Below are 9,292 nucleotides of genomic sequence, written 5' to 3' on the forward strand. Positions count from 1 at the left end.
TGAGCAATAGGCAATTTCACAAAAGCCATTTTGCAGCCCCACTTTTTGCATAATGGCTTTGTGCCAAGTTGCCTAGTGTCAAGGGCCTCGGGTTTGATGACGAGATCCTTGCATACACACCATTTTGTACATAGGATATAGCAAGCCAAGGGCCAAAGGCAAGGTTTGAAATTTCGGTTTCCGTGGAAATTTAACTGTAATTCTTATAATTTTGGGCGAAATTTTTAAATTTTGGTCGCTACCAAAATCCGAAATCTCGGAAAATTTTGTAGTATTTCGGCCGAAAATTTAAACCATGGTCATAAGCCATGCGAACAGCATTGGGCGAGAGGGTCCTGTGACACTAGGCACTCTCCACTCTCGCTACACACATAATGGGCTTTGCTAGGTACCATCGCACTCTCCACTCTCGCTACACACATAATGGGCTTTGCTAGGTACCATCGCAGAATGCATTTAACGAGCCGGATGTTACATGAGAGAGCAACCACATAGGCTCGCTTTTCAACATGCTGCCTTGACAGCGTTTCTTGAATTTTAATTAAGAAATCCAGGTTTTTGAAATCTCTACCTCATCCTGAGATTTCTAAAACCTGGAAACATGGGACGATCTCCTGCTCTCTTGCTGTCGGAAAGAAGGGCGAGAAATCAGAAAACAACTACGGCTGCTCTCTTTCTTCTCTTGTCTCCCATATGCAATTTCCTCGGAAAGAACGGCGAAAAAATAGAAAACTACAGCTGGTCTCTTTCTTCTCTCGTCTCCCATATGCAATTTTGAGGAAATCCAAGATTCTAAAGTCTGCATATCCAAATGCCGCCTAAGCTGTTTGGATATGAGGATTTTTGAATCCGTGGGTTTTAGTTTGAAAACAGTGTAAAAGAGAGTTCATGATCAAGCTGTTGTATGCTAGACAGTGTTTCTTGGATTTTAAGCAAGAAATCCAGCTTTTAGAAATCTCTCTCCCATCCTGAGATTTCTAAAACCTAGAAACGAGATGATCTCATGCTCTTTGGTTCAACGGAAAGAAGGGTTTGAAATCTGAAAACGATAGACGGTCTCCTTCTCTCATCTTCCATCCCGAATTTTGAGGATATCTAAGATTCTAAAATCCGTGTATCCAAACGGCTGGATACGCCGATTTTAGAATCTTGAATTTCCTCAAAATCCTGAATGGGAGACAAGAGAAGAAGCAGAGCATCCGTTTTGTTTCTCCTTGGAATCTTGGATTTTAAGTAAGAAATCAGGTTTTAGAAATCTTTCTCCCATCCTGAGATTTCTAAGACCTAGAAAATGGGATCATCTCCTACTCTCATGCTGATGGAAAGAAGGGTGAGAAATCTGAAAAGGACCGCTGGTCTCCTCTCGTCTCCCATCTACGAGTTTGTGGAAATCCAAGATTCTAAAATCCCACCTATCCAAACGGCCCCTAATTAATTTTTTTTATGGAATTTTAGTTTATCAAGTAGGGAGAGAAGGCTAGGAAGGGTGGGAGAAGGAGCGTATGGTGAGGGCATGAGTGAGGAGAAGATGGAAAATGGCCGTAAAACAAGCAAAAGAAAAACTCTGATCAATGGAATTTATTTAGTTTTCCTGGTTTTTAGCCACTTCATACCATCTTCTCACTCGTATCAATTTCAAGTCTCTTAATCTCCCACCCTCCCCTTCCCTCTCTCACCACTTGATAAAGGAGAGCCTTATGGACCCTATCCCACCAGTAGCACCCTATGGTTCAGTCCCCTGTTGGGGCAACTTAGCAGACATGTTCCGCCCATTCAGTAGAGTTGTTATTATAGCTATGAACTAACACACAAGTGAAGAAGGTAGTTCAGTATCTTTTCAGGAAACTCATTATATGGCGAACCTTAGATTTAGTCCCATTAAAAAAAAATGAGGATTGCTAAACGCAGGTGCGCTTGCAAAAATGGGATGAAAGGGCGCCAAATGCACTTTGGTGACATGCAACCCATGGGGGCGAGCTTTCATCCCATTTTTGCAAGGACTAGTTACCTCAAAAAATAAATGTGCCATCAGCATAGAGGCATTGTGTGATAGGGGATTGTGTCTATGGGGAGAGCATAAAGCTAGGCTTTGCCACTAGTGAACATTCTTTGAGGCATCAACTTAGGTTCGCCTCGGCTTTATATGATGAACAAATATGGAGAGAGGTGTCCTCAAAGCAAACCTTTATAAGATTGGAAAGATCATTGGGTTTTTTCATTAAGACGAACTGAAAAGAAACATCCTTCAGTAGCCTCCCTGGTTAGTTTTCTCTATTTTAAATTGAATCCAATCCGTCAAAGGACATCTTCGAAACATTTTCCATTCAACCTGTCGTAAGCCTTATCCACGTCAAGCTTGTTGTCTCCTCTCATTTTTCTATCAATGTTCTAGATCATTCTTCGCACAACATATGCTTATGTCGTTGATGATGCTTCCCACTTTTAAAAAATCTCCTTTCTCTTGAGCTATGATTTTGAGGATGATAGAGAACCTTCTAAGCATAATTTTAGCCAATATATTATAGCTAAAGTTGCACAGGCTGATGGGGCGCAATTCTAAAATGTATCTTTGCACCTAATTCTTTGTCATCTAAGATACGAAAAGTAGATTAGTAGTACTTGGACAATTTTCCCCATTGAAGAATTACTTATTAGCCTTGATTACTTCATTGATTATCTCCCAATCCGTTGACCTATGTTGCATGGATTCATTGCCCTCGGTGCCGAGTCTATTTCGATATGTGAATTGGACATGGATTCGCGTGGGACACATCCGGACTCTTGTCGTAGCAATATCCCGCACGAATCCTGTTTTTACAGGCAAATCCGACACATCATTGTTTCTTTTAAAATGCGAATCATGTATATTTTTTTCTTTAAATGATTTTCCTTTCTAACTTTCTTTGTGAAAGACAACATGTTCTCTCTTAATAAAAAACCTAGTGCCTTGATCGTCCACCCTCAAACATCTACCCACTTCCCCTTTTTTCTTCTACTCTCTTACTAAAAACGCCAAATCCGTGAATGTATGCACACATACATTCATATACTTCAACTTTATTTATTTTTAATAAAAATTACCAAATCCGTGAATCTTACATTTTGGAGATTTGCCTAATCCAACACCTCGAATCCGTGTCAGATACCGGCACACGAATCGGAATCCATGCAACATAGGTTGTGACATATCCTCTTAGGCCATGATTGGCAACCATGAAAATTTATTCCATGGAATATTCATAGGCCCAATTGAGGGGTGTGGGGGGGGGGGGTCTGCTGGTGAAGAAAAGGGGGTGATTATATATCACTTCCCTTGAAAAATTTCCCAAAACCACTCTCAAATGAGAGAGAGAGAGAGAGAGGGGGGGGGGAGGTAGATTCCTTAGGACACTGATATCTGCACGAAGCTATTACAATCCCCTATAAAATCAACTTGTTCGTCTTTTGAGAGGGAGGAAAATAGGAGATTCCTTAGGACACTGATATCTGCACGAAGCTATTACAATCCCCTATAAAATCAAGTTGTTCGTCCCATTATCAAAAGATAGTCCTGCAGATATCAGGCCCTCCATGTAATCAACTCAGATAAAGTGCAGATTCGTTAGTGGAGTAATATCCGCACAAAGCCAATACATTCACTGTAGATCAAGTTGATTCGTCCCATTATCAGAAGATGGTCGTGCAAATATCAGTCCCTAAATAAAGTGCAGGTTCGTTTATGAACTGATATCCGCACAAATCTACTCCAATTCCTCATAAACCAAGTTGCTTCGTCCCATTATAAAAATCAACCTCCATTCTCTTTTTCCGAGGAAAACACCAAAGACGGGTAGTTTATTTTCTGAACATCCAAACATCAAAGACAGCTAGTTTATTTTATGAACTTCCAAAGGAGGCGAGTTTTTAACTTTATGCTTTGACACGGCAAAAGGACATGAGTCAGACCAATATAGACCATTTTGCCCTTCCTTGCAGCCCCCGAGTACAACTCAATCACATCCAACCTTTCATGCTGATTGCGTGTCTTTTTCTACTTGCATTAATTATACCTCGACATCCGGCAAAGATTGTACATCATTAAATATCAACGTCGACTTGTGTAAAGACATCAACAATCTTTGCCGTTGAGGCGGCAATCGACGGGTACAAAGTATGGTGCGTCTGGAGTTATGATGGGTGCGATCAGAGTGTATATCGGGCGATATCATTAAAGAAATTCCATTAATTTTTTATGATCTCGAGGTCGACGGCATCTTACTTCAAAAGGGAAAGCCTTAATCCACACCGTTGAACTAAGAAATTACCGACTCTTACTTCGAACATAACGTCGATGTTGTAATTTAAAAAAGAGCATTGCAAAGACAGGTGTAATCGTTGCCGTAAATGCTGAAATCGACGGCTAGAAATAACGGTGCAAGTGGAGTAATGATGGGTGCGACCCGGGTGTCTATCGGTGCGATTGCATTGAAGAGAACGCGCAATAATTTTTGTTTGATCTCGAGGCCCAAGTACGAAAGGAAAGCCTTAATCTACGCCGTTGAACGAATAAACAGTCGACTCTAACGTCGACGTTAATATGTTGTAAATGGCAGTATAAAGACATCGATAATCTTTGCCGTAAAGGCGAGAATCGACGGGTAGAAAGTAAGGTGCGACTGGAAAAAGATGGGTGCGGCCCGAATGTAAGTCGGTGCGAGTGCATCCCTTGAGATCGAGGCCCACCACTTTGAACTTAAGAGAGGGAAGAAAGATTTAATCTGGGACGTTGAGCGAGTTATCTACGGGTAGGAACTAAGGTTCCATTTGAATTTAGTGTGGTTCGGATTAAAATATCGAAGGGTTCATTTCTCACCGTCGCCTTAGCCAATATCTTCTCCCTTCATCGTCCTCAGGAAACTATGGTCCGTTGATTCTCCTTTACTTTTCCTTCGTCTTCTTTAGGAAAGTAGGGTTGTTGGAGTCGTTGTTCAATGGGTCGTGCGACAAAGGAATCGAAAAAAGCATTGAAAGACGTTGAGGATAACGAGAGAAATGAAACGGGTGAACCCACCAATGAACCAGTTCTAAACCCGGTAGAGATGGAATCCTTTGGGCTACCTGCAAAGAAGAAACAGGTTCTGTTTAAATACGTACATTTTGGGCCTTTTTTAAATCTAAGCTAATGTACGTTGCAGAAGCTTTGATTTCAAAAAAATTCGCCCGTTAAATCGCTAAACCGGACACGTAATCACACCAAAGCCGCAATCGAAACCAAAATCTGATGGGATGGAAGATGATCGGAAAACCTCGAGGGAGCTTGTAACTGTACACCCGTTAGATCTCAGTCCGAAGAAGATAGACGAGAGAGATCGAGGGTGGATAGAAAAGGTGCTAGAGGGAGAAGAAGAGGGAGGAGAGAATCTTGTGTGTGTGTGTGTGTGTGTGTGTGTGTGTGTGTGTGTGTAGAGAATGAGCCATAACTCACTTATATAGAAAAAGGAAATTTGGTAGTTTCCAAATTACCCCCAAAATCTCTACACTCTCAAGGGCAAACAAACAGCCCTCCCTCTTCGACTTTATTACAGCCGTGCCATTATTGATCTTAAATACCAAAATACCCTCAAGGCATAATGATAATTTCCAACCCGCCTAACCCAAAAGGCAGTCAAATCAACTGCACGAAACTAACCCTTTAGCAATCCTAACCATCCACACCTGATCTCAAATATTGAAACCTAACAGGTGAGACCTCAGGGGAACAATCATCTCCTCAATGAGAGCGCCGTACCAAATCTCCATCTGACCAGAACGGCAATATCACAATCCCATCTAGCTTGCCCTAGACCCACACGATATACACTGAGATGAACTGCTCTAATCCCAAAGAGCCCCCATCCACGTCAGCATGCACTTGTTCATTTGTTGAGCAAACTGATGTTTTTCAAAAATTATTTTCTAAAATAAACATATTTAACTACATAAATAGATTTAGAAAACAACATGTAAAACGATCGATAAAACTCGATAAAAATGTCGCGGCCGATAAAGATAAACAAATGCACGTCATAGCCCAGCAATAGTGTAAATATCATGGGATCTTCCCCAACCACATATGCTATTCCGTATCAGTCCAACTGCTTTCCAAGCAATGCGCCAGTAGGTCGAATCGATCACAACTGCAGGTTAGCATGCCAAAGTAGCGAGCATTAGACTTGAACTTCCTAGCAAAGCAAAGAGTGCCTAAGGGCACAAGGGTTACCTACGGAACCGGCTTCTCACACATGCTGCTAGGTAAAAGGGATTAATCCGGCACCTGTAGGTAGTGACTCTAGCACCTGTCGCACCCAGTGCACACGCCATCGTGTAAATATGGAAAGCACACAGCAGTCCGGAACTAGATATATTGTCATGCGGTTACACCATACAGGATCAGTCCTCAACGACTGTAAAGCTCCATCCGACTCATCTCGGGAATGCCTCATTATGGCTCTGAAACAGGTCAATTATCCTGATCTCCTGTGGAATTAGGGCGACCAATCACTTCGTCGGACATCCCAGATGTCAATGCGACCAGCCTCATCCCGCACATCCTAGATGTCAGGGCTGGTCTATGCCGTGTGAGTAGTAGACTGTACCTGCTAATGATCATTAATCAATCTCATTGATTAACTAAATCCATCTAGCTAATTAACATGCATCCACATAAGCATGAGAAAAAATAAGGCTATCTCAAATAGCTAATAATAACCACCACAGGTGCTAAATATGAGCATCCACATAAAATAAATCTAAATGAAATAAAAATGCTGAAAGGCCACACGAAACTCCTACAGCTCCCACTTGGCCTGAAGCCATATCATATATAGCGCAGTCCCATGCCTCTAGTATGACGCCAAATGTCTCACCAACTAAAGGCTTAGTCGTAGGGTCAGCCAACATCTCTCGAGTGGGAACATAACTGATGTCAACATCTTTGTCAACTACGGCCTGACGAACATAGTGGTACTTCCTTCTAATGTGCTTCGACTTCTTGTGAAACTTGGGGTCTTTCACTAGAGCAATTGCAGAAGTATTATTGCATGACAATGAAATAGGATCTCTAGCACTAGCAATAATCCCTAAGCTCTCCAAAAGTTTATGGAGCCACACAGTGTCCATAGCCACTGTCGAACATGCAACATACTATGCCTCCATGGTGGACATAGATATGCAATCATGTTTCTTGCTCACCCAAGAAACAGATCCACCTCCTAGCATGAAGACGTATCTTGAAGTAGACTCGCTCCCATCTATATCACCACCAAAGTCTGCATCTGTGAAACCTCGTACATGCAGGTCTGAACCCTGATAGCAAAGCATGTATCCCTTGGTGCCCCTCAACTATCAGAAGATCCTCTTGACGGCCTGCCAGTGGAGCATACCTAGACTACTCTGATAACCACTAATGAGACTAACCGCATAACAGATGTTTGGTCGAGTGCATAACATAGTGTGCATAAGGCTACCAACCGCATGTGCATAAGGGATCTTACTCATCTTAGCCTTCTCCTGATCCGACTTAGGACACATATCTACTCTCAATTTTAGTCCTTTCTGAACCGGTGTGTCTATGGCCTTGCAGTTCGACATATTGAAACGATCTAGAATCTTATGAATATGTCTGTTGAGATAGACCCAAAAATTTTCTAGATCGATCACGAACGATTTTAACTCCCAAGATATAGCTAGCTTCACAAATGTCTTTCATCTCAAAATTTGAAGAAAGTCATTTCTTGGTTGCCTCTATCAACTCCATATGCCATGTTAAGAGAATGTCATCGACATACAAAGACAATATAAGAAATGAACGATTAGACCGCTTTATATATATATATATATATATATATATATATATATATATATATATATATATATATATATATATATGAGAGAACATTTCCTACACACTTGTGTAGGTAAGTTACCTACACACTACCTTAAAATATAGTGGGGGCCCACATTGTTTGGGTGATCCAAACAATTCATTTGAATGGTCCTCACATAGATAGGGTGTCCACAAAAAATTAGATCCATAGGATCATCCCAACCCTACGATTTGTGGAGGTAAAATGGACGTGTATAAACCTTCACAAATTAGTCCATTTTTTGCCTCCATAGTTTGAATGGTTAGGATGATCCTATGGATCTGATTTTTTGTGGACACCCTATCTATGTGAGGACCATTCAAATGAATTGTTTGGATCACCCAAACTATGTGGGCCCCCACTGTATTTTAAGGTAGTGTGTAGGTAACTTCCCTACACAAGTGTGTAGGAAATGTTCTCTCTATATATATATATATATATGAGGAATAAGATTGTACGCTCGACCGTACCTAAAGTTAGGTACGGTAGAGTGCCAAATCACTTGGGTCCTCCATTTTTGGTGGGTATCTAAACCATTCATTTGCAAGGCCCCATCATAGATAGGGTGCATACCAAAAATCAGCACCATTGAATCATCCTAACCCCTCCAAAACTGGAGGCCAAAATGGGCAGATTTGTGGACAAACATTGTCTGTCCATTTTGGCCTCCACAAATGGATGGGTTAGGATCATCCTATGGAGCTGACTTTTGGTATGCACCCTATCTATGATGGGGCCTTGCAAATGAATCGTTTAGATGCTCACCAAAAATGTGGGACCCATGTGATTTGGCACTCTACCGTACCTAACTTTAGGTACGGTCGAGCGTACAATCCTTTTCCTCTCTCTCTCTCTCTCTCTCTCTCTCTATATATATATATATATATATATGCAGTGGTCCTCTTCACTCATTTTAAACCCAAATGATGTAACTGCATCTGGAATTTCATATACCACTGCCTTAAAGATTGCTTCAGACCATAAATAGATTTAATGAGCTTGCAAACTATACTTTCTTGACCCTTTAATTCATATCCTTGATGGTGCTTCATATAAATCTCTTCTTCGAGGTCTCCATTTCATAAACAGTCTTAACGTCCATCTGATATAGCTCTAAGTCTAAGTATGCGACTATGAACAAGATTAGGCAAATAGAGGTGAACTTTGCACAGGGGAAAAAAGTTTCCTCATAATCGACGCCTTCAATTTGAGTGAACCCTTTTCCCATGAGTCTAGCCTTAAATTTGTCAATGGTTCCCATAAGCTTTTCTCTTAATTTTCAATACCCACTTGTTTCCTATTGCCCTTCTGCGAGGGGGCAAATCAACAAGTTGCCATACTTTAATTTTCATCATGAAACTTATCTCTACATTCATGGCTAAGACCCATTCCTTAGAGTTAGGCGATTT

This window comes from Tasmannia lanceolata, unplaced genomic scaffold, assembly GCF_043159265.1.
Source record: "Tasmannia lanceolata isolate RefF3 unplaced genomic scaffold, GAP_Taslan_0.1 ptg000020l, whole genome shotgun sequence".
NCBI classification, from domain to species: Eukaryota; Viridiplantae; Streptophyta; class Magnoliopsida; order Canellales; family Winteraceae; genus Tasmannia; species Tasmannia lanceolata.